At 39.4% G+C, this 25,229-nt stretch overlaps 1 protein-coding gene across 1 annotated transcript in view; it reads left to right on the top strand.

Moving 5' to 3' along the window:
• Nucleotides 1–25,229, top strand: part of LOC123249300 (ectonucleotide pyrophosphatase/phosphodiesterase family member 7-like) — a 57,688-nt gene that overhangs the window by 708 nt on the left and 31,751 nt on the right. The window lies entirely within an intron of this gene.

Raw genomic sequence — 25,229 nt, 5'->3', positions numbered from 1 at the left:
TAGCCAGTCCCCTTAATTTGCAGATGAGGAAACTGAGGACAAGAGAAGTTAGGTAAGTTACCCAAAGTCCCATAAGTAGTATCAGAGGTGACAATGGAACTCAAGATCTCTGATTTCTAGACCCAATGCCCTTTCCATGGTAGTATACAAATCCCTTAGATATCTACTGCCCTGCTGCTATTGAAATAGCCTTCGTCTCCACTCATCTGGCTAACACTCTAGTCAAGCCCTTATCGCCTCTCTTCTGGACTATGGTGATAGTCCTCTAACTGCTCTCTGTGCCTCTACTCCCACCTCCTCCAGTGGATCCTTCATGCAACTACCAAGACACAAGATCTGACCCTGTCACTCTCATGCTCAACAGTCTGGAGTGGCTCCTGGTTGTTTCTAGGGTAAAATACAGGTTCCTCAGCCTCAGATTCAAAGGCTTCCTTGAAGCCTTGAAGATATGGCTCCAACTTCCTCTTTCAAATTTCTCTCCGATGACTTCCAGGACTTCATTCACTCTATCCTCTAGCCGAACCAAATTGGTTCTAAACCCATCAATCTCCTGCCTCTATGGAGTCGCACAGTTTATCCTCCATACCTGTAATACATACTCTCTTCCAGTCACCTTCTCTCCTCACCTTTTCTTCAAGGCTCAGTTCAGGCGCCACCACCTCCCAGAAGGATTCCCTTATGCCTCCAGGAATTAACCTGCTCTCTTTGCTCAAATAATACAGTATGTATTCATATGTGTGCAAGTTAGATCACACATGCCCCTATCATCAAAAGGTAAGCTCCTTGAGGGCAGGGATAGCTTTGTTTACATCTTTGTGCCCCTTGCATCTAGCATTAGAGCTAATAACAGCAACCATTAATATAGTGATTACTATGTGCCAGACACTATACCAAGATATTATCTCATTTGATCCCCACAACAATGGGAGGTAAATGCTATTATCATCCCCATTTTACAGATGAGGAAATTGAGGTAAACTTGTCCAGTATCATACAACTGGTAAGTGTCTGAGGCCACTCAGGTCTTTCTGATTCTAGATCCAGCACTTCTCCACCTAGCAGCTAGCATAGTTCCTTATGCTTAACAAAGGTTTGTTAAAGTGAATTGAAGAAATCTTTGGGGAACATGAAGACTCACCCTGAGCCAAAAGAATAGGAGTCGAATCATGCACAATTCAATACAAGGCATTAATAAAGCTAAGGGTGCTGCTTTCATTACACCAGGGATTGCCTACCTCAGGCAAATGTACAGAACTCTAAGCTACTCTTTGAAGAAAAGAAAACAAATAAAAACTTTATCCCTGGATGAGCTATGTGACTGCAAAAATAGACCCAGAGGGCTCAGTAAGGCAATGTTATAAGAAGTCTTCCTCCAGGAATTAGAAAAGAATAACCAAAGGAGAGTTTATTGTCTGAAGAAGTCTGCAAGAACGCCATTTATAAAGCCAAGGAAATATTTGTTGAGTCGGAGTCTTATATAAGTAAAGTTTTCTAGGAAGAAAATGAAGTACTTTTCAGTGTTGCATCAAGTCTTTCAAGTTTTCAGGTGGCTATTTGGGACACCAAAGTAATAACTTACTAAAAAGCCCTTTCATGGAGAGAAAATTAATGCTATTTCCCAAAGGGTTGAACTTAGGCTTGGGTAGAAAATGACACCTGCTGAGAATTTGGATGTCTGGGAGGAAAGAATGTGCTGGGGACCAACATTAAAAAGTAAGCTTGCCTTTTGGTGCCATCCCCTGAAATTTTCCACTGGGAAGAAAAATAGCACATGGCAAAGAAAAATCAAGAATTTGCCCTAGTGGAAAAAAATGCCTGCTGTTCCTCTAACCCCAAACAGCCTTTGGTTTAAATGAAGGGAAGGCCTAAAGAAAAGCAGCAAGCTCTAGAGGATAAAGAATTTGCCTTGGCAGAAAGTCCTGAGGTTCAAGTCCTTTCTCTAAAGTAGTTTAAATGTTTGACCACTGGCAAGTCACTTTGCTTGTCAGTGCCCTCCAGCAGGCTAAGGACTGAAGCTGCTACTGAGGTGCACACCAGTGTTGTGGAAGAAACACATCCCAAGAATGGGAGACTCAAACTCTGTTCAATCCAGAAATAAGAAAAGAATTTTATTGGAAGTGGTTTTTGGTGGTATAATGGCTTAATAACTGGTGGAATTGTCTGGGGGCTAATTAGGTAGCCTTAGGATTGATGAACAAGCCCAGGGGCTAATAGAGTAGTCTCCCTAGAGCTGATGGAATAGCACATCTCCGGGTATGGAGGAGCGACTCCGAATATGGAGTATCAGCTCCGATGTATAGGGACAGCTTCCACTATAGAGTAGCAACTTCCACCATAGAGTGGCAACTTCATGTATGGAGTAGCAGCTTCCACTGTAGAGTGGCAGCTTCATTTATGGAGTAGCAGCTTCCACACTCTGTGGGTCAGGGTTGACATATTTATTAGGGTCTGGAAGCTTGTCATCTCCCATTCCAGAGAAATCTTTACCTTTCCTGAAAACCCTGGAAGGTGGACATGGCCAAATTCAAGTGGAGGGATGTTTGGGGGTTTGATGTCATAGGGAATAAGGAGCATGTGCAAATTTGGGGGGTTCTTCTGGAATGCCAGAGTCCCCAGTGTTCATGTCCTTCGTTCCCCATTGTCCACTTGGTCATCATTTGTCCATGTGAGAGAGTTCTCACTGCCCTTCTAGAATGAGAATATGGGTAGGTGGGATGCGCTATGTTGGAGCACCACTATAGATAATTAATTATGTCTTATATTTCAAATCCAAAGTAAATATAGAACAATATAAGTAATTAGTAAAAACAGATTAGGCACAAAGCTGATGTCCAATATAGAATATTACAAATCCAGTCCACTGAATGGATAAGTGATCAATCTGCAATTCATGCTTGACTGTTGCTAAAACTACAGGTTTGGCAGTTGACGTTTACCTAGTGCTAACTGGTGAGAAATACAAGATTTCAAAGTATGAGGGTCCCATTCCTATTACTACCCTTCACTGCCCACTGTCTGCCCCCCATCACCAGCATGGTCCCCATTTGTGGAGGGAGCTTCCACACTGGGCTCCATGTTGGTGTGAGTTCAGGGAGTTTCTTTGCTTTGAATTCCCCACACTGATAAAATTACAGGTCTTCCCCTCCCTCCACCTCCATTCTCAGATTCCTCCAGGGCTCCAAATCCCACAAGTGGATATTATTAATACATTCCAATAATGAAACTATGGCCATCCCAGCCTTATCAGAATTCACTGCTATTTGTCTTCATGAACAGAACTAAAGCCAACCTCTGTCTGACCCTAATGTGAAAAAGAATAATCTGTAATAGGAAAAATAATGGATAAAAATTGGCACTGTCAGTACCCTAAGACCTAGTCCGATGCCAGAGGATAGGTTTGACACAGACAATGATAAAACTGGCTCTCAGCTCTCAATTACTAATTAACCATTTTCCTTGCAAATACCTTCTGTCAGTTTTAAAGAGAAAAAAAAAGAAAGCTGATAAGGAAGAGAACTTCACCATATTGGTTCACATTTATCAGCATACATGAGATAAACAGCACTAATAAAAGACTTTTTCCAGTACATCAGAAGTCAAGTAGTCTAGCATCCAAATGATCCCTAAACCCCATTCCCCAAATATTCTAGGCTAGAAAATGAGAATGGGGTTAGGTTATCTTCCCAAAGGATAGTGGAGCCTTCTGAACAAGATTCTATACAGCCTTTTCTGTATCCTGGGTCCCTTAGGCAGTCTGGTCAAACCTGTGAGCCCCTTCCCAAAATGATGTTTTTAAATGCATAAAATAAAATGCACAGGATTACAAAGGAAGTCAATGGTTAGTGAAAATAAAGATGACATTTTTCCCATCCACATCCATGGGCCCCCCATGAAATTGACCCCAAGGGTCTGTGAACTCCAAGTTAAGAATTCCTGATCTAGCCAAACTAGGTGCATCTACAAAACCCGCCCTTCCTAAATCTAGTTCAGTTAAGCCGCAGCTGGAATCCAAACCCAGTTAAACACCTGCCAGAGGCCCAGGAATAGTTCAAAGGCTTCAGAGCAGGTCAAACCCAAACCTAAGGAGATAGTTCTCTTCTAACCCAAACCAGCTTTTGCTTTTATAACAACAAAGTTCACAAACCTTGCAGAGATTTAGGTCATAAATGGGCATGCGCCTGTTTTTCAGAACTTTTGTACTTGTTATTTTCTCATTTCAATTTTGCAGTGATCTTGCAGGAGAGGTAAAATAAGACTTTATTGTCTCCACTTACAAATAGGGAAACTGAGGCAGTGAAATGAAATACCTTGTCCACTGCTATGATTAATTAATGATAAGACTAAAGTTCAGGTCTCCTGATTTCTTAGCCAAAGTTCATCCCATTAGAGCAAAGTTTTGCTTTTTTTTTTTAAACACTTACTCTCTTAGTAACAACTTAAGACAGAAGAGTAAGTACTAGGCAATACGATTAAGTAACTTGCCCAGGGTCACATAGCTAGGAAGTGTTTAAAGCCAAATTTGAACCCAGGTCTCCTGGATTCCACTTTATCCATTGTGTCACCTAGCTGTCTCAAGAGCAAATGTTTGTAACCAGGCTTCTTAACAGATTGATAATTATATTTCAATATAACTGACTTTACTTGGAATCCCATGTATTTTATTTTATGCCTTAAAAAACGTTATTCTGAAAAGGGGCTGACAGGCTTCACCAAACTGCCCAAGTGGTCCATGGTATTAAGCAGCCTGAGTCCATTGACTAGAGCGTATTGTCTGAGATGGCAGACTATGTACCCTCCTCCAACATGACAGTTGAGAGGATTTTAACAATGCCTGAAGAAATGAGCTTTAAGCTCAGTGTCAAATTAAAACCCAGCAACCATTTCTTTCTATTCATTGGGAGATGGCTCAGAACCATATCCAAAGAGAGAAAGCTGTTATGCACAACAAATAGCAGGGGCAGCCAGGTGGCTCAGTGGATAGAGCACCAGCCTGGCATCAGGAGGACCTGGGTTCAAATCTGCCCTCAGACATTTCCTAGCCATGTGAGCCTGGACAAGTCATTTAATCCCATTTCCCTTAGCCCTTGCCCTTCTGTCTAAGAACTGCTACTAGGACAGAGAGTAAAGATTCTAAAAAATAAATAAGATAGTATCCTATCATATTCATACACCTTAATGTGAGAAGTAATAAAATGTAATAGGATAGGAGGGGAGGTGTAGTCAGATCTGCAAAATCATTGGAATGAATTATTTCCAGCGAGGAAATTCTCTGCCAACGTAAGTGGGCACCAACATTGAGGAGTGTGTGTGTGTGTATGTATATATAGTATATATGTCACATATTATATATTTAAGAGTTGCCCGGGAGCACTGAGAGGTTATGTAATTCAGTCAGTGACACACAGCCAGTATATGTCAGAAGTAACACTTAAAAACAATCCTTCCCAGCTACAAGGCTGGCTTTTATCCATTACCCTATTTGAAATAAAAATTGGTATTACTACAAAAGAATAACATATTAGATTCTTTTCAGTTGCTAATACCTGAGTGTGATTTGGTTTTTGATGTCCAATTGAAATAATGTCAAAGGGGAAATGAGACTCCTGATGGAGGAAGAAGGCAGGATACTGCTCACAGAGGGCAGTCTGAGCAGGACTCAGCAGCGAAAGAAAGGGGTCATCAGAGGACTCTGGGTAGGTATCCAGAAGTGAGGGAAAGGAGTAGCAGCAGGAGTGAGTGGAGGACATTTAAAAGGGGCTAAAGGTAATGAAAACTAACTTCACCGACTTCACACTTTTAACTGATTATCCCTGCCTTGCCGCCTTCGGTACAAGACTGAGCACAGCATTTATGATCTAAACTTCAGTGGCATGTTACTTGACCCCAAAAAACAGGAACTTGGTCCAATGGATATTTAACATTGACTGCCTATAGTGCCCAAGCCTCCACACAGGGCATACTTACCCAAACCCACCGGCTACCTTAAAGATAGGTCTAGGAAACTTGCCCTCTCTGCAACACTGGTCCCTCTAATCTTCTGGAGAGTTGTCTAAATTCCCCTCAGGTCTCTCTAGAGAGAGAAGCAATTCTCTGTGGGTTAGCAGCCCATTTTCCTAGCTTAATATCTCTCTGTTCTGTCTCTGCCTCCCTCCCTCTCTTTCCTGAAAGGCTGTAGTTACTGCTCCATCACGGGTAATGACAATGAACATTTTTGCAATCTCAGTTTTTATTATAAAGTGATTGAAGAGCAGTAAGGATAAGTTATGCCATTGAAACTAAGGAAATCCTGTCAAGCAAATGGTGTGTGGATAGAAAGTTTTATTGTAGCAGCCTGTATTTTTCTCCCTCAATGAATCAGTCAGAAATAAGAAGCTATCACCTCCCCATTTTGGACAAAAGCTATCAAAAGTATAGCCGATGATATTATAATTTTACCAGTGACAATTTCAGCTCCAACTGAATAGATGAGGTGCCCCAGAGGTGAAAAGGAGAATATTACATAACTAGTCAAGGGCCAAGAGCAATAAAAGTAAGATCCTCTCTATCCAGATTCAGCTTGTTTCAATTTCATATAATTTCAACTTGGTTGGGATGACACATCTGTAGGAAAAAAGTGGCTCCTAGTGGCCAGGTGTTAAGTCATTCCCAATTGCTCTGAGCCTTTCCCAAAACAAGGAAGGACAAAGACTTGGAATGAAGAAGGGTCTGACTCCTCTGATCTTTTCATATTTTTGGTCTGTATCTGTTTCGTATCTCTTTTCCTCTATCTGCTTCTCTTTAGAGAAGTGTTTTCCAGTAACACCATACTAACATATATCATTGGTTTATACAGTTTAGTGTTCTGACTCATATAGTTAGAAGCAGTTTCCCTCCATAATGTCAAGTTTTAAAAGACAGAGAGATCGCCAAAAAGATCAAAGAAAGAAAAAAAGCAGGTATAAATATGTATATAGTTGATCCTCATTGTTTGTAGGTTCTATATTTGCAAATTCATCTACTTGCTCAAATTTATTTGTAACCCCAGAATCAATACTCACAGCACTTCTGTGGTCATTTGTGAATATGCCAAGAGTTACAAAAAATTTGAGTTGCTAGACTTGCACGTTTCCATCAGAGGTCAAACAAAGCCATGCTCTTGCATTCTTATTTCACCTCTTATGTTGTAAACAAATGTCCTTTTAGCAGTCTTTTTAGTGCCACATTTTTTTACATTTCTGACCTTCTTATTAGTGATTTCTTTGCTTAAATGGCTCTCAAGAATATTGCTGAAGTGCTCTCTGGTGGTCCTATGTGCAAGAAGATGTGCCTTATAGAGAAAATGCATGTGTTAGGTTCTTCAGTGATAGTGTTATAGTGCCATTGGTCATGAGTCTAATGTTAATGAATCAACATAGTACATCCAAAAAAAGGAAGAGGAAATTTTCCAATCTGTCTGAGACACTCCAGAAAGTAATAAAGTAACTACTGTGACCAAAGTCTACCAGGAGGCTAACTTTGTGTTACCCCCTAGGAGCAATGGAATTGGCATTCCCTAATCCAGTGTTTACAATAACTTTATAGAACCTAACTACAACAAATGACAAGAATCAACTGTACCAAATATTTATAGCAACTCTTCATATAGTAGCAAAGAGCTGGGGACTGAAAGAGAACCTATCAACAAGGAAATGGCTGAAGAAAGTATAGTATATGAGTGTCATGAAATACAAGTGTACCACAAGAAGTGATGCTGGGCAACCCTGGGCAAGTCACTTAACCCATATTCCTAACCCTTATTGCCCTTCTGCCTTGAAAGCAATACTTAGTATTGATTCTAAGATAGAAGGCAAGGGTTTTTTTAAAAAGAAATGATGAAAGGACAGGTTTTAAGGAAAACTGGGACATTTTGGATGAACTGATACAGAACAAAGTTTATAGAACCAAGAGAACAATTTATTACATAATAACAATATTGCAAATACAAAAAATAAAAACTTTGAAAGACTTTAAAACTTTGATCATCATAATGACCAATCATGCATAGTTGAAGAAAACCAATGGTGAAACATAAGAGATGATGTAGTCAGGATACAAAATAAGTTTAGATAGATAGATAGATAGATAGATAGATAGATAGATAGATAGATAGATAGATAGAAAAATGGATAGATAGAAAAATGGATAGATAGATGGATAGAAAGATATTGGATATGGTCAATACAATGATTTGTTACTACTCTTAACTATCTATTTTTACTACAAAGGTTTTTCCTTTTTTCCTAGGGAGAAGGGAAGAGAAAGGTAGGAAAGAGAAAAAAATAAATGTGTGTTAATTCTTTTTAAAAACAAGAAAAATGGTTAGGGATTCATCCTGAGCATCCTACTGTGATGCTTTGTGATGGCATGGATGTGACTCTGAGTTCTCAAAAGCCATGCCAATAAAGCATAAACTTGGGCAGTTTCAACCATGCTGGAAAAACTCAGAATATGACCGTGACAATAATTGGACTATGCTTTCCAACTACTAGCCTAACTAAACAGAGAAAGACTCCTTACCAAAAGGCCCCTGGGTGATGAGGCAGCATAATACAGCAGAAGGAGCACTGTCCCCAATGTCAAAGGGGCTTAGTTCAAATTTCATGTCTCATTCTTCCTACTTTTGTGACCTTGGGAAAAATTCCTTAAATCATTTGGGCCTCAGTTTCCTCATCTTTAAAATGAAACATTTGGGTTAAAAGTCCCTGAGATCCTTTCCAACTTCATTTCTATGATTCTATGAATTCTTTGGCCATGGCAATCCATGAAACAAAATAGTCCTCAGTCCTGTGTGGCCTCCTTCCATTTCTGTGGGGAAGATGGAAAAGTAATGGGGTGGGGGCAGAGCAGGATGCAGTCAGGGGGTAGTAAGAATCAAACAGTCTTTAGACTATCAAAACTTTTCCCTGCTTGTTATTCGTCAAACTATGAGATCTTTGGCCAAAAACCAGTGAGTGGGTAAACACACTGCTGGAGGAATTGAAGAATATCAGTTTTGACATTCTTACTTTAAATAAAACCAGAAGAGAATATTGATATTAAAAAGATTGGCCATTGTTTCAAAAAGAAGCTCTGAGTCATTCAAGGATCTTTGCATTTTCAGAAAGGCCTTTGCAAGTGTGTTCTCCTGAAACTCCCTCACCTCTGCCTTCTCTGAAATTCACTTCCATGTAGATTGTATATACCTAGTGTGTACAGAGCTGTTTGCATGTCATCTTCCCATTAGAATGTGAGTTTCCTGAGGGCAAGAACTATTTCTGCCTTTGTATCCTCAACATTTAGCAGAATGCCAAGAACATCTGTGATGGTGGTTTTTGTTGTTGAGATTTTCTCATTCATTTCTGATTGCTCGTGACCCCATTTGGGGTTTTCTTGGCAAAGACACTGGAGTGGTTTGCCTCTTCCTTTTCTAGTTCATTTTACAGATGAGGAAACTGAGGCAAACAGGGTGAAGTGACTTGCCCAGGGTCACACATCTAGGAAGTGTCTGAGGCCAGATTTGAACTCAGGAAGATGAGCCTTTGTGACTCCAGACCTGGCACTCTAACTGCCTAAGTGTGCCTAGCACATAGTAGGTAATCAATAAATGCTTCCTGATCCACTGAACTATCAACTGTCCTCCTCGTGTTTAACTCTGGGCCTAACTCAGTTCATTTACAGTGTATGTCAGAGACAACTAGATCTACATACATACATACATACATACGGAATAAACTATATAGGTTGTCCATCTGACTGCAAGGAAACATTTTCTTTTAGCCTAAAGGATGTCATGAGCATCACATGGTCCTTCATTTCACTTCTTTCCATCTTCTCCAAATTCTATAAAATGCAATCAAGTCTATTACAAAATTCCATCCTTCAGCCTATGGTAAACAAGGGAAGGGAAGAAAATAAGCATTTATACAGCACTGCTCTGTGCCAGGCACTGTGCTAAGCCCTTTATAAATACTACCTCATTTGATCCTCACAACAACCCTGTGAGCTAGGTGCTCTCATTATCTCCATTTTACAGCTGAAGAAACTGAGGCAAATAGAAATTAAATTACTTAACTAGGGCCACACAGCTAGGAAATATTTGAGGCTATATTTGGTCTTAGGTCTTGCTGAATTGAGACCTGTCCTCTGTCCATTCTGCCACCCTGCTGCCTTAATAGATGAGTCAGAAAAGTTCCATAGGAGCTAAAAGGACAACAAGCCATAAATGCCACCACATACATCACAGGCAAAAACAAGGGAATCATACTCAGACTATCATCTTGGGTTACATATATGTCATATACATATATGTGTGTATAAAGTTGAAAAATCAAAAATTAAGTGAAGCATTAATTTTAAAATGGGATGGGAAGGGAGGAGGAGGAAGAAGAAGAGAGACAGAGACAGAGACAGAGAGACAAAAATAGAGACAAAAGCAGAGAGAGAGAATGAAGAGAAAATGGAGTCCCCAAAGGAAGGGTAGGAGAGAAAAAGATAAAAATAATTTAAATTAATTATCCTACCAATATGGTCTTAGGAGAAGCTGTTAGAAAACTATCTATACAAAGGTAGTAAAAAAAACTCAATAAGCCAACTACTCCAAAAATAGCTCCTCTATATTAAAAAAAAAATCCCAGGGGAAGCTATATGGCTCAGTGGATTGGAAGCCAGGATTAGACAGGCTATCCTGTGTTCAAATCTTGTCTCAGAAACTTCCTGCCTGTGTGACTGTGGACAAGTCACTTAATCTCCATTGCCTAGCCCTTACTGCTCTTCCACTCTAGAACAGATACACATTATTGATTCTAAGATGAAAGATAAGAGTTTTTTTTTAATTCCTGAAAGATTTCAGAACATGGGCAAATTGAGTAAAGAAAACCACAGTCTGTCAGAAGGAAAGAATCCCTTAAGAACCAACCATTTCTTTGAGGGGAAAAAAATGAACTATAAAAGAAAATAATGAAAAGATTGAGACTAGTAGCTATGAAAAAGTTAAGGAACACATTTTCCAACCTGGAAGAAAGTCTTAACAGCCTCAAGGCTCCGAAGAACTAGCAGATGATGAGCAACTGTCTTCCATCTCCACTGAGGCCAGAACAAGAGGAATAGGGCTAGCATTTGTAACAGGAAGCACTACTTCTATGGGTAAAAATGGGAGTGGGGATTAAAAGGAGAGGACGCTATGAGAGGATTCCATGAAATGAGACAAGAAGCTATTTCCAAAGTTTAGGAAGCACAGTGGAAAAAGGACTGTATTTGAAGTCCAAGGGCTAAGGGCTTAATTCTGCCTATACTACTTATTGTCTCTGAGCCCTAAGGTAAGTTTTAATCTTTGAGCCTCAGTTTCCTCACCCATAAAATGAGGGGCTAGGACTAAATGACCTATAAGATCCCTTCCAGCTCTCAGCCTATGTCAATTCTACTTCTGCATCAGCACCGAGCATATAGATACCAAACAGTAGGTTCTGTGGACCATCGATTAAAAAAAAAAGGGTCATTTCTGATCCACAGATTTGCCCTGGTAAATAAGAGAAAGTAAAGATCAAAGAGGACTAGAAGAAAAGGTGAAATCCAAAACATATAATCTCTATAATAGCTACAAAAGGTGTGTCAAATGTAAATCTGTATATTAGTAAAGTTTAAAAGTTTAAAAAGTTTTAAAAAGTTAAAAATTAGTAAAGTTAAAAATTCTTCTGCTACTGGCTATCAGGCATCATTTGTCTAAGTCCCATGAATAGATTGGAAAAAGAAGTGGGAAGAACACCATTGCCTCCTCTGCTGGGCACTAGCCAAAAGAATAGGGCTTTTTCAAGGACAATGTGATTTACTGGCTGTTATGATTACAAATGATTTCTATATTTTCTACTTTGGGTTTCAGATATGAACAGGAGCAATGAAGAACACTGGATGCCTTAAAATTTTATTTTCTCTGTTCAAAGAAGAGTTACCATTACAGGGTAGTAATACTCCTCTTGGACAAGCACCATTTATGATGGGAAGGGGATGGTGATAAAGTTTGGCTCAGCATGTTGGCACCCCTGGTTTTGGAACTCAACTGTTCGCACCCTTAACTCTGTTCTCAATTTGTGGATTCATGCAGGGAAGCAGTTTGAGTACATGGAATCATGACAAATAATGCTTTAGATAGGTGGCTTCCTAATAGATGCTCTATTCTCTTTGATGCTGTTGCTGATCCTGAATACACTTCCTTTCCATTTGGTTTTGGGTCCTTTGGTGAATTTAAAGAGGTTTGTCGATACTTAGCAAAAAGAAGATGCTGCTTTTGTTGAGGATATATGTTAGACTGATGAAACACTAGCCCATATTTCTCTTAATGATAATGAAGGTATCTTTTCATTTGTAGGTGGGACATTGGTCCAAAGCAATCTTTTATTCAATGAGATCAAATGATAGATATTTAAGGAGATGTGTTTTTTTTTACTTGTTTGGGGGTTTTTCCCCTTTTCTGACTGGCCTAGAATTTCATCAGTATAGGGAACTGTGGGTAAGGAATTTTATCTACCAAAAAAGGTTAACATCTATCTTCACTATAACTTAGCATTTTCTGAGGCACTGATAGGTTAAAAGATTTGCCCAGGGTCACACAGCCAGAATGAACTCAAGTCCTCCTCTTGTCTCCTAAGTCAGCTTTTTATCCACAACACATACTGCATCTCTGGCTGTTATGCTAAAGTAAAACTGTGGAGTAAAGTCCCTTTTAGTTTTAGATCCATTGACATCTGAATATGAAGGAACCAGGAATGGTGGTGGCAGTGATCTTGCCCCCTCAATTAAATTGGCCTCTGAACCTTTACCCCTTCTACTCGTATACATAGATGGTGGTATGGTCCAAGCTTGGACAAGTTCCAACCTCCCAGGGCCTCTGTTACCTCATCTGTAAAATGGAAGGCATTGGAGTAAATGGTCTCCAAGGTCCCTTCTAAAGCTAAATTTAGATCTATGCACAATCTAGAGAAACTTCAGATTAAAAAGAAAACTGGAAAACCCTGAGCCCCCAGAGATGTCTGGTGATTATTAAGCAAGCTGTTTACCTCGTTTATAACAATCTTCAGAAATGAAAATTGGGGAAATATATTGGATAGACACCACAAGCTAAGGTAAAGTCTCTAAATCAATAGGGGAATCGAGGAAGAGAAGGGGTTTGGGGGAAGAGTAGAAACTACTAAGCTTAAAGGGCATTAGCCAACTGGACAAATCTCACTTTTTGTCCTAAAGACCTTGATTCCCAAGGCTGAGAATATCCTGCTAGGGAGAAGAAAAATCCTCAGCTGTGTCTGTGAGGAATTAATACAATGGAGGTTTCTGCTTGGATCTATCATATCACCAAGCAGCATCCTGAGCAAAATAGTGCCTAATCCAACCAACAGATATTATGAGACTAGTGTGCCTAGCTGGAAACAGACCTATCTATTCACCTGGGAGGAGCAGTCCCAATTGGCAAACCACAAGATTAGTATCAACAGAAGAATGTGAAGACTTCCATATCATATCTTTCCCCTCCTGTTCTCTCCTGATGCTGTGTGCATCTCTGGGAGAGTGCATCCAGAGCATATGGGGCAATTGTTTTATAAATACTTTTTATCCTATGCCATTTCATTTAATGTTTTTGCTTTGAACTTTTTGTGTCCTTTGGCTATCAGTAGAAGCTCACAAGCTCTAGTTTTAGAGATGTGGGACTACAAAGTACCTTGAACCTGAGGTACCTATCCATTAGGAATTCCTCCCTGCAAATTGAGGAGACCCTAAGTTACCTTATTAGAAAACTGGCCCATTTGAAATTTAACTATTCCAAGTGGAAGAAACAGTATGAGCAAAGGTTTGTAGAGGCAGGAAAGCACAAGGCATGAGATAATGTTTGCAAAACTGAGTTTAAATCTGGATTCAGACACTTCATAGCTCTCTGACACTGGGCGAATGACTTAACTTCTACTTCTTTCAATTTCCTCTTTTTGGATTCAAAAATCCTCAAGTTCCTCTTCAATTTCCTCCCATTGTAAAATGAAAATAATAATAACACCTTCCCCAAAGGGTTGTTGAAGGAATCAAATGAGGTAGTATTTGTAAAAGATGCTTAGAGGTATTGGCAACACATACTAGGAGCTGTATAAGCATTTATTCTTTCCTTCTAGGAACAGAGTGATAAATCACTTTGGCTAGGCCATAGACTATGTAGGAGAATAGTGGAAGATAAAGTTAGAAAGATATGTTGAGGTCACTTTATGGAGTATCTTGAATGCTGGGCCAAAGAGTCTGAACAATTGGAAGTCCCTGAAGTGTTGTAAATACAGGAATAAGACAAACAGAGCTCCTTTGAGAGAGAGAGAGAGACAGAGAGACAGAGAGAGACACAGAGACAGAGAGACAGAGACAGAGAGAGACAGAGACAGAGAGAGAAGGGTGGTTAACCAATAACATGTTTTTGTTTTTTATTTAAATTTATTTGTTTGTTACATTAAAATACCCAGGTAACTACTCTCCTCCTTCACCTTCCCCCTTTAGAGAAAGCACCATTTGACAAAGAGGTCTCATAATCTGACCATTTTTAGATGAACCAGTTTCTCCAATGGACTTCTTTCCAGTTCCAGTGACACCTCTGCTAATCAAGCATGTTGGCTTGCCTTCCATTTGTGATCCCCTTTGAAATTTCCTTCTTTTTCTACTCTATTTACCCTGCTATTTCTCTGTCCCTCTTTCTGTGCCTCTGTTTCCCAGGAAGTAAGAAAGGAGATCCTAGACAAAAAAATACTAGCATGGAAAAATCCTCATCCCTGATATAGACTAGCAACTAGTCTAATCTACATAAAGGTACAGGGGCACTGAAAGATTAAGTGATTTGCCCATAGCCACATAACTCGTATGTATTAGAAGTAAATCTAAAACTCAGTTCTAATTCTAATTCTAAAACTGGTCCTCTCTCTGCTGAACCAGACTGTCTCTCTTCTATTCTATTAAGGCCACTTGATCATTCCCTACATCTTGTGCCTGTGTAGTTTTTCTCTCCCCGACACCCCAGGGACTTATTACCTTGCAATTATTCCTGAAAAACTATCTCCTATTTCTGATGGAACATTTATCTAATTTTTCAAGGTCACTGAATCCTCTCCTGGATCCAAGCTGTCCAAGATGATGTCATTCATACTTTAATGGGCATCATCCAAGTCATTGATAAAAGCATGTTTTGGGATAAGTAGTCAGATGTTCTTACTGACTCACCTTGAAGGACAAAAAAGCACCCACATCCTTTGCCTAACTGCTGGAGAGATCTGGATCATTCATAGCACCCCAAAAGAATTTCAGCAGTTATTGGCAGCCTTAGTAGTAGTAGTAGTAGTAGTAGTAGTAGTAGTAGTAGTAGTAGTAGTAGTAGTAGTAGTAGTAGTAGTAGTAGTGGTAGTGGTAGTAGTAGTAGTAGTAATGGTGGTGATAGTGGTGGTGGAGTAATAGTAGTGATAGTAATAGTTGTTATTATATCTGTCTGACTCAGCAGTCACTTCATTCCTCATAATCTTAAAGACTTTAGCATTAAATACCTTAATATTAATTTCATTCCAAATCTAATGACTTTGAACAGTACTGGCCCCATCTCTGGGGCTTACTGCCTATGTGACCTTGGGTAAATCATGTGTATTCCCCTTGGCCTTGATTTCTTCATATTTTAAATGGGGATAATGGGGATAGAGAGACCTCTCAGCCCCAAGTCAATGATTCTATTGGCCCATCTTCAAGCATGTGCCATTAGAGTAGTTTGGAACATCAAAACCACAAAATAAAAAGATTTAAGGAAAAAAACAATGGTCATACACAAGTTAAGTCAGCAACTCAGTTGCAGAGTAGGTATTATACAGGATGACACACCCTACCCATGATGAGAGCTAGTGGATTTTACCCACTCTGAAAACTTGGGTTCAATGCAGATTCTTAAAGTACTATTTGACCCTATTGGCTCCTACTGAGAAGCAGCTATGAATGCCAAGAACTAAAACTTCTGTGCATTTGTATTGTTTGGGGGAGACAGGGGTATTATTTTGAGCTCCTATCAACAGCTAGATTTCTACCTGCATTTTGCCATGATTGGCCCTTTATATGGCACTCCATATAGCATACCTTGACAATAGTTTTTTCAAGTCTTCTATTTGTTTCAGTTTCCTCAACTGTAAAATGAGAATAATAATAACACCTACCTCAAAGAGTTGTTGCGAGAATCAAATGAGGTAATATTTGTAAAAGGTGGTTAGTGTGAAGACTTGGAATTTCATTCATTAGGAGTGATCAATCTCATTCCTGTTTAACTTAGGCAATTCCCTATGTTGCCAGATATTAACAAAGGAAATGATCATTTGAAATAAGTGGAAAGTTATTCATTATATTGTCATTGGAACTATTTGTTCTACAAACAATTGTGCCTAAAAACATAGATATCTTTTCCATATTATGGGAGTTAGGGGCATGGTATCCCCACAATCTGAAAAATCCCTATGAGATTTTCTGGCTTTTGCATTCTTTTTGCAAACTTTAACTTATTACTTATTTTAACTTTTAAAAAGAAATGTTTTATATATATATATATACATGGAGCTAAAAGATAAATATTTTCTGCATTTATGAGTTTCTAAATTTTTTCTCTGTCATCTGCTGATGTTCATACATTATCTGAAGCTTCTTGCAAAACTCTCCCAAAATGCCCATTTAATTTCTTATGCCAACCCACAATATAATAGCAAAACAGCAATGGGGAAAGTCATGATGTGGAAGGGATACCTATAGTATAGGCAAGTCCCCTCCCCTTTTTGTTCCTACACTGGAAACTGCTGTCTATTCTAAAATAATCTCCATTAAAATGCTGTTCCTGCTCCCTGCCAGTTGTCATTTTTTAGTTTCTTCTCTTTTCTATCTCTTTTTATCTTCCAGTCATAACCGCCCCATGTTCTATGTACTACAAACTGAAATATGGAATGGTTGGGGGCGGGGGGAGAATGGTCCAGAGTCTGCCCCTCTCGATAAAAAAAAGTAAAAAGTTCCCTCTGACTTGTGTGGAAGTAGAACCAGCAGAGGTAGACTCAGTAAAACTGGAATCAAGAGTCCTCCATGGTACAAGCTGAGATCCTAATGCTATTCAGGGTTCTGTGACAAAAAAAAAAAAGAGTTTCTGAAGCAACACCTCCTCAGGCAAGGAGTGCCCAAAAACAAGAGGTGGGTCATTTTAGCCAAAGGGGTCAGTTATCAGTGTAATTAACAAGGTAATAAACAAGCTGGAGCCAGAAGCAGAAGATGGGTCCAAGATCTGAAAGTGTAGCTCTGCAATGTGACCAAGTTAGGATCCAAGTGGCAAAATGGAATATATGGCCTAAGGTCAGGCAAGAGTCCAAGAAACCAGATGTCCAAGCAGGTTTGAGCTCCTATAAAAAGGCACACTTCCAACTGGACTCATCCAATACAGTAACTTTGCCAGCATCTTTTTGCATCTGCTTGTCCCACCTCTCTTATTCTTCTAAACAAGTTCAGGCCGTGGACAGTTCCCAGTCACTACTAGGTTATCATGAGTAAGGTGGCAGGTTTCTTTACTCAGAAAGAAAGGGATGAGAAGAGAAAGAGACCTTGGCCAATTTAGGAGAATGCTACTTTCTGCATACAGAACTCAACTGTTGATCAAACTTGAGCAGCACAGTGTGGTACATCGCTGAAGCTCATTCAGAAGACGAAGGAACATATGGATAGCCCCAACAAGAAGAATATCAGCAAAGTCACCAAAGTGAATGAGTAAATTAGAAAATATACTTCTTAATGAACTCAAATCTATGTAGACACATAACTGTTAAGGTTCTTGCCTGATCAAGAAAGGCAAGAAATTGCTCTGGTTAGGTCATTTGGGGGATTGAGGGATATAGACAGATAGATAGATAGATAGATAGATAGATAGATAGATAGATAGATAGATAGATAGATAGATAGATAGATAGATATTGGACATGACTTTCATAAGAGCAGTGCTCAAGCTGCAGTGATTCTGGAAGCACAATAACAAAAGTGATGGCTCAAAATCACATAGCACTTCTAATTGCAAAGCAATTTCCTCACAAGGCAATCCTTTTACTCCTCTCTAATTGATTTCCTATCCCATTCCCTACAGCAATTCTTCCAAACCTTTTCTTCCCTCCTCATGTCTCACAAACCACCTTTCCCCTCCCCACTCAGCCAAAGACATCATCTCCTACTCTCCTAACAAAACAGCAGCCATTCACCTGAGCTCCCTCTTCTCCCTGTCTCTGAAGCTCAGCTCTCAATTGCCAGGACTAACTCTGTCTTTAGTTCACAGCTGGCTCTTTTCTGATACAATAGAGGCTCCAATCTCCAAAGCTTTCTGAATATTGCCTCTTTGCAACCATGTCAGCATAATGTGTCTGATCTCTCAATTTTGCCCCAAACTCTCTCTGAATGAAGATGGGGGGAGTGGAGAGTCTCCTTCTGGGCCAGTAGCTCTGTCAGATGCCATGAGTAATGGAAGAGATGATATAGAGAAGATTCTCTCCTTCCCCTCAAGAATTGCATTCTCCTTTGTTACTTAAGGGATTCTTGACCTGGAGTTGGTGAACTTTTTTTAGTATTCTGATAACTATATTTCAGTATAATTGGTCTTCTTTGAAGTCCTTTGCATTTTTAAATACATTGAAAAACATTATTGCAAGAAGAGTCTGTTGGCTTTACCAGTCTGCCAATGGAGTCCCATGGTACACAAAAGATTAAGAACTCCTGGCCTGGGGGTAGCTGGGTAGCTCAGTGGATTGAGAGTCAGGCCTAGAAATGGGAGGTCCTGGATTCAAATCCGGCCTCAGATACTTCCCAGCTGTGTGACCCTGGGCAAGTCACTTGACCACCATTGCCCACCCTTACCACTCTTCCACCAAGGAGTCGATACACAGAAGTTAAGGGTTTAAAAATTTTTTTAAAAAAAAGGACTCCTGGCCTAAGGGACACAGTCCACTGTAGTTTTACTATTACCAATGGCCTTCTTCTGGCTCTTTTTGTCCCATCCCCCATCCTTACACTATTCTTGATTTTTATCAATATCTTCTATCTTTATATCATTTTCATTTCTAAATATATATATACATATATCCTCCCTCTTCCCAGGCAAGCCATCCTTTGTAACAAAAACTTTTAAAGAAAGAGGGGGGAAAGAATTTCAGCAAAACCAACCAACATACAGCCATGTCTGACAATACGTGTGATATCCAATACCCGTGGTCTCCTACCTCTTCAATGAAGGAAGGAATGTGCATATTCTTAATTCTCCTTCAGGGACCAGCACGGTCATTAAATTACAAATTATTTTTCTGTTCCTTAAATTTACATTCTCATAATCATTATATATCTCATTTTCTTGCATGTCCTTGCTTCACTCTGTATCAATTTACATAGATCTTCTGGTGCTTCCCTGAATTTTTTGTATTTGTTGTTTCTTATGACACATTTTCTATCTCACTCGTGTACTGCAAAGGGTTATCCCCCAAATCAATGGGCATCCACTTTATTTCCAGTTTTTTGCTATCATAAAAAGTGCTACTATGAATATTTTGAGATATACAGGAAATTTCTTTCTCTCTCTAGCCTTTTTGAAGTATATGCCTAGAAGGAAATAATTTGCTTTAAATGATGGGCCAGACATTTAATGCATTGCTTTTGGGCATCATTTCACTGCTGAGAAAGTAAAAAGTAATATTAACATCTTATATTTATATGGCATTTAAATTCTAAATTTGCAAACTACTTTACATAATATCACATCATTAGAATGTTACAGCCACTCTGCAAAGGGGGTGCTCGTTTTCTAGATGTGGAAACTGAGGCTCAGAGATGTTCAGTTACTTACCCAAGGTCACAAAGCTAGTGTCAAAAGAGGGAACTGTATTGAGGTCTTCCTGACTCCAAGTCCACCCTATCCTCTGTACTGTAGCGCCATTTCCTGTACAGAAATTACTATGCCACAAGGGGAAAAGGAAGGTCTTTTGGAATTAATACAATAAAGCAGTGGCTCAAGTTATGGATGCTAATCTCAGATCTTCAACCAACTTATTAAGAAGCCTCTCTAAAAATAGCATGTATGCCCTCTGTGTCTCAGGATGACACCCTTGTCCACATAGGAGAAATATAGGAGAGGTAGGATAGTCCAATGGAAATAACTGCACTGAGAGTCAAAATACCAAGATGAGAGTCACAGCTACAACACTTACTTGTTGTATGACCTTAAGTGATTTACGTAAGCCCCCTGGGTCTCCATTCCCTCACCTATCATTTTGGAATGGTCACACTTTCTTGGCTTGCCTCACAGGATGGTTTCAAGGGAAATATTTTGTAAACTACAATGCACTATTGAAACCTGTATGGTTATTATTGTCATCATCATTGCCATCATACAGCTAGAAATCTCATTTTGTATTTCAAAAGAGATTTGGGTAATAATTTTATTGGTTCCAATTGTTTTTGTTCCCTTCTGCTTTTTACTCATACCGAACAATCATAAAAGTAATATCTTGTCTTTCTTAATGCTATTACTCTCAGTGTCTTTTATATATGATCACATTGTGTCATCACGGCAATGCTAGAGAGATGGGGGCTGTAGAGAGAGATGACTTTGGAATCAGGAAAACTTACCTCTGACAAATACTGACTGGGTGGCCCTGGGCAAATGATTTAACATCTCAGTGCTATAGGAAGCTTTCTAAGACTCTTAAGATGAAAAGGTGCTGACCTACATTGATAAAGAGAGATCTGGGGCAGCTAAATGGCTTAGCAGATTAAGAGCCCATCCTAGAGAAGATAGTAGGTCCTGGGTTCAAATCTGACCTCAGACATTTTTTTAGCTGTGTGACCCTGGGCAAGTCACTTAACCATCCTTACCATTCTTCTTCCTTGGAACCAATACATAGCACTGATTCCAAGATAGAAGGTAAGAAAGTCTTTAAAAAGGAAAGAAAAGAAGAGAAAGGAAAAGAAAAGAAAAGAAGAGAAAAGAAAAGAAAAGAAAAGAAAAGAAAAGAAAAGAAAAGAAAAGTTTCTCACAGGAAGATTTCTATACCAGTGAAATCACAAGTCTGGTCCCTATTCTCCTCCAATACTAAGAAATATATAAGGGGCAGCTAGGTAGCACAGTGGGATCGAGTGCAAGGCCTGGAGTCAGGAAGAACTGGATTCAAATCTGGCTTCAGAAGCTTCCTAGTTGTATGACTCTGGGTAAATCATTTAACCTCAATTTTCCAGCCTTCACCCTTATTCTACCTTGGAAATGGGACTTAGTTTCAATTAAAAGGCAGAAGGCAAAAGATTTTTTAAGAAGAGAATTTGGGTGATAATATATGTATAACCCAATAAATTGTTTGTCAACTCCAGGAGTGAGGAGGGAAGAAGGGAGGGAGACAACAAGAATAACGGAAAATTTTAAAAAGAAAAGAAAATTTAAAAGAAAAAATAAATTTAAAATTTTACACCGAGATAGAAGGTAAGGGCTTAAAAAAAAGTATACAAAGCTAGTTTCACAGTCCCTACTTTACCCTTGAGGAAGCTAATACTCACAGAGGTTAAAGTATTAGTCCATCACACCACCTACCTCTCCTATATTTCTTCTATGTGGACAAGGGTGTCATCCTGAGACACAGAGGGCATACGTGCTATATCCACAGCAAATCAGTGGAAATTCCAAGATAAGAGTACAGATCTCTTTAACTACTAAAAGAGAGGTTCTTCACCCTTATTGTTATTACTCGTTATTATAATTGTTACATATAAATTTGGCAAATGTCTGGTGAAACCTCTGCACTCCTCAGAATAACACTTTTAAATGCATATAATAAAATGCATAAGATGACAGAAGAAATCAATTATATTGAAATGCAGTTATCAAAATAATAATAAAATCAGATTCACTGACTTCAGGTTAAGAATTCTAACTCTAAATCCTAGAAATTTTATTCAGTTCATAATCACACTAGAGAATTTGGGAATGTCGATATCCATCTGGAAATGCCTTTCCAGAACTTAAAATTCCCTGAGACCTAGGGTCTCATTGCTTTAAAAAAATCCCCATAATGCCCAGTTGTTTCAACTAGATCATCCTGTTGGTTTCCTCAGACAACATCCTGCACAGTATCCAAAAAAGACTTTTTGACATTTTCAGGATATCATTGGCTGTTCAGTGACAAAGCAAACAAGCACAAGAGAAAGATTTTTTTAATCGTATAAAACTTAACTAAACCCTTAGTATCGAAATGCAAAATGATACAGTTGTACTTTTCTATTCTCTTATCCATTTCTCTCCTTTCCTGTCAACAACCACACAGAAGCTTCCTCTGGGGGGAGAGGCACAGCTGCTCAGGATCATATATGACCTGGCAGGTGTGTGATAGGATTATCTCTGCCTCTGATAATTTCGAGGACTGCCCTGCACTCTCCCCTCTGGAAAAATAGGTCTAAAGGGGGTAGCAACTCAAAATGACTTAAGACCTAGCACCCCAGAGGAAAGTAGGACAATCAAAAGGGATGTCAGTGATTTTCAAGAATCATCCTATTTGCTCCATGAAACCTTCTTTCCTGTTCAGCCTCTGGGTTAATACTCTTGTCACTTAACTGGATTCACATCACAGGGCTTGCCCCAGGCCGTGGGAGGGAGGGATGGAGGGAGAGAGAACCAGAGCTTATGGAGGCTACTAGAATAAGGGATTTTCCTGCTTATTCTCCAAGGAATAAACTGCATAAACACCATGATATAGAAAAGGAAGCCACAATAGCCTCTACATGCATCAACCGAGCAATCTGCCATGTGTCCTAACTACGCAGAGTAGGCAAGATGATTGGGTAAAAATAATAACATATTGTTATGCATCAGGAAACCCAGGAAACCTGGGTTCAAGCTTCAACCAGGCCACTAGTGTGTCTTCTGGACCAGTCACTTCATCCCACTGGGGCTCAGGCTCTTCATCTGAAAAATGAGAGGCAGGGATGGGAATGGATTCATTGATCTCTCAGGTCCCTTCCAGCTCCAAAATTATATGATTCTAGCTGTATTATTCATGCTACAGCTTCTTCCTTCCCACACTGAAAGTCTTAATCAGCATTCCTCACCATCATAAGCCAAACTGTACCTCAGGTCATTTCTGCATAGGTCTTACTGGTTTTTATTCCCCAAATCACAGGATGCTAAAACTAGAAAGAACTTTAAAAACCATCGAGGAGATTCCTCTAGTTTTAAGAATGAAAAAGCTATGACCCTGGTAGGGTAAATGCCTGTCACGCCTGAAGTCAGTTAGTCCAACCCCTTCATCTTGAGGATGAGACTGAGAGGAAGTGAGGAAATGAGGCTGGGAGAGGTTAGATCACTTGGCCATGGTCACATGTGTCATAAGTAGATGAGCTAAGCATCAATCTATCATTCAACAAGCTTTCATTAAGTTCCTACTATGTGCCAGTCACTGTGCTAAGAGCTGGAGATGCAAGAACAAAAATGAAGCTATCCCTGCCTTCAAGAAGCCTGGGAGAAAGAGATGCATCTTTGCAAAAGAGATGATGAGGGGAGAAGCATGACCATGTAGGAGAATCAGGAAAGGCCTCCTGTAGAAGGTGACCCAAACTGAGTCTTAAAGGAAATTAGGGATTCTGAAAGGCAAAGATGAGAACAGAGTACATTCCTGGCATGGAGCACAGCCAACAGAGACGGGAAATGGAGTGCCCTGTGTGAAGAGCAGTAAGAAAGCTGTCTGGACAGACTGTAGAGCATGTGAAGGAACATACTGTGTAATAAGGCTGGAAAGGTAGATTGGGGCCAGGGTATGAAGAGTTTTAAGTAGCAAAAGGGGAATTTATATTTGTTCTTAGAGGTAAAAAGGAATCACTATTGAATACGAAAGTTCCATGGTCAGACATAGCTGACATACAAAGCCCAGGTCTTCTGATTCCAAATTCAGGGCTCTTTCCACTAAATCAAAAGACCAAATCTGAATAGATGTGGCATGGGATCCCAAGGCTCTCCTACCCCTGTTCTACTGGGCTACAACCAAATCATCCAGGTCTGTTCTGTATTCAAAGTCTGATGCTAGTCAGAAAGACAGACAGATAAGAATGAGAATGATGCACTGAGATAGCTGCAGGACCCCTGCCTTCAGACTTTTTACTCCTGAGGCTAAAGAGCTACAGATTTCACACTTTTCAGGCAAAGTCGGTATAGACATTTAATCCCTTGACAAACGAGTAGTCATATAAATATATTTTAGATGAAATAGCCTTCTCTAAACCCTCTCATCATAGTAAATCCTTGTTGGCACTTAACCTCACAGTCTCTATTTGACAGGCATTTAAGATGACAGCAAAATCTGCGCACTTAGAGACTATCTCCCTGTGATTTCTGACCCCATCCTCCTCCCTTCCAAAGTACTCTGCAGTCACTCACCCTGACCAGGTTTATTCACCACTGCTAGAGAATGGGGAAGAGAGCAGGAATCTGGGGCTACTTTCTAAAAAAGCAAGGTGGCAACAAAAGTGTTCTCAATTTGCATCCTCTCTGAATCTTCTTTTGTCTTCTGTGCATTATGAAGAATGTTTTATTTTTGCTTTTTTTTTCCATTTGGCATAGATAACACAATGAATGCATTAACTCATCAATCCTCTGCCCCCCAAATAATAGTTCTCCCTTACAATCAATTGGATGAGATCAAGGTAGAGAAAGAGGTAAAGGAATAGACTTAGATGTAGATATAAATATAGATCAGACATAGATGATATAAATGAAATCAATGTTCATTGATGATTAAGGTCACAATTTTTTCTAAAAGGTAAACATTATTTGTAAAAGAAAGATGTACAGTTCTAGCAGCAACCATTATTTCCGAGTTCTAGGAATTACTTTTGAAATTAGCCATTTGTCTACTTAGTCAAAATGAGGGATGAACTCCTTTGGGAGAGTCTTAAAGGGGCTGATTTAATTAAATATTTATTCAGTAAGGGAACTTTCAATTTAAAGACTCTTTCTACTATCAGAGATAAGTAATTAATATATAAAGAAAGAGAGTTACCCAGGGAATTTTCAGGCTAAGGTATTGGCCCATGGTCACAGAACTAATACGTGCCAGAGGCAGACCTGGAACATTGGCCATCTTTTTAGGTACTATGTCCATTTATTTTTCCATCTTAAAAAAGGGGGGAGAAGATATAGAGATAGTTTATTAAAGATG

Source organism: Gracilinanus agilis, chromosome 1 (genome assembly GCF_016433145.1).
Source record: "Gracilinanus agilis isolate LMUSP501 chromosome 1, AgileGrace, whole genome shotgun sequence".
Classification (NCBI taxonomy): domain Eukaryota; kingdom Metazoa; phylum Chordata; class Mammalia; order Didelphimorphia; family Didelphidae; genus Gracilinanus; species Gracilinanus agilis.
This window is presented reverse-complemented; position numbering and strand designations above follow the sequence as displayed.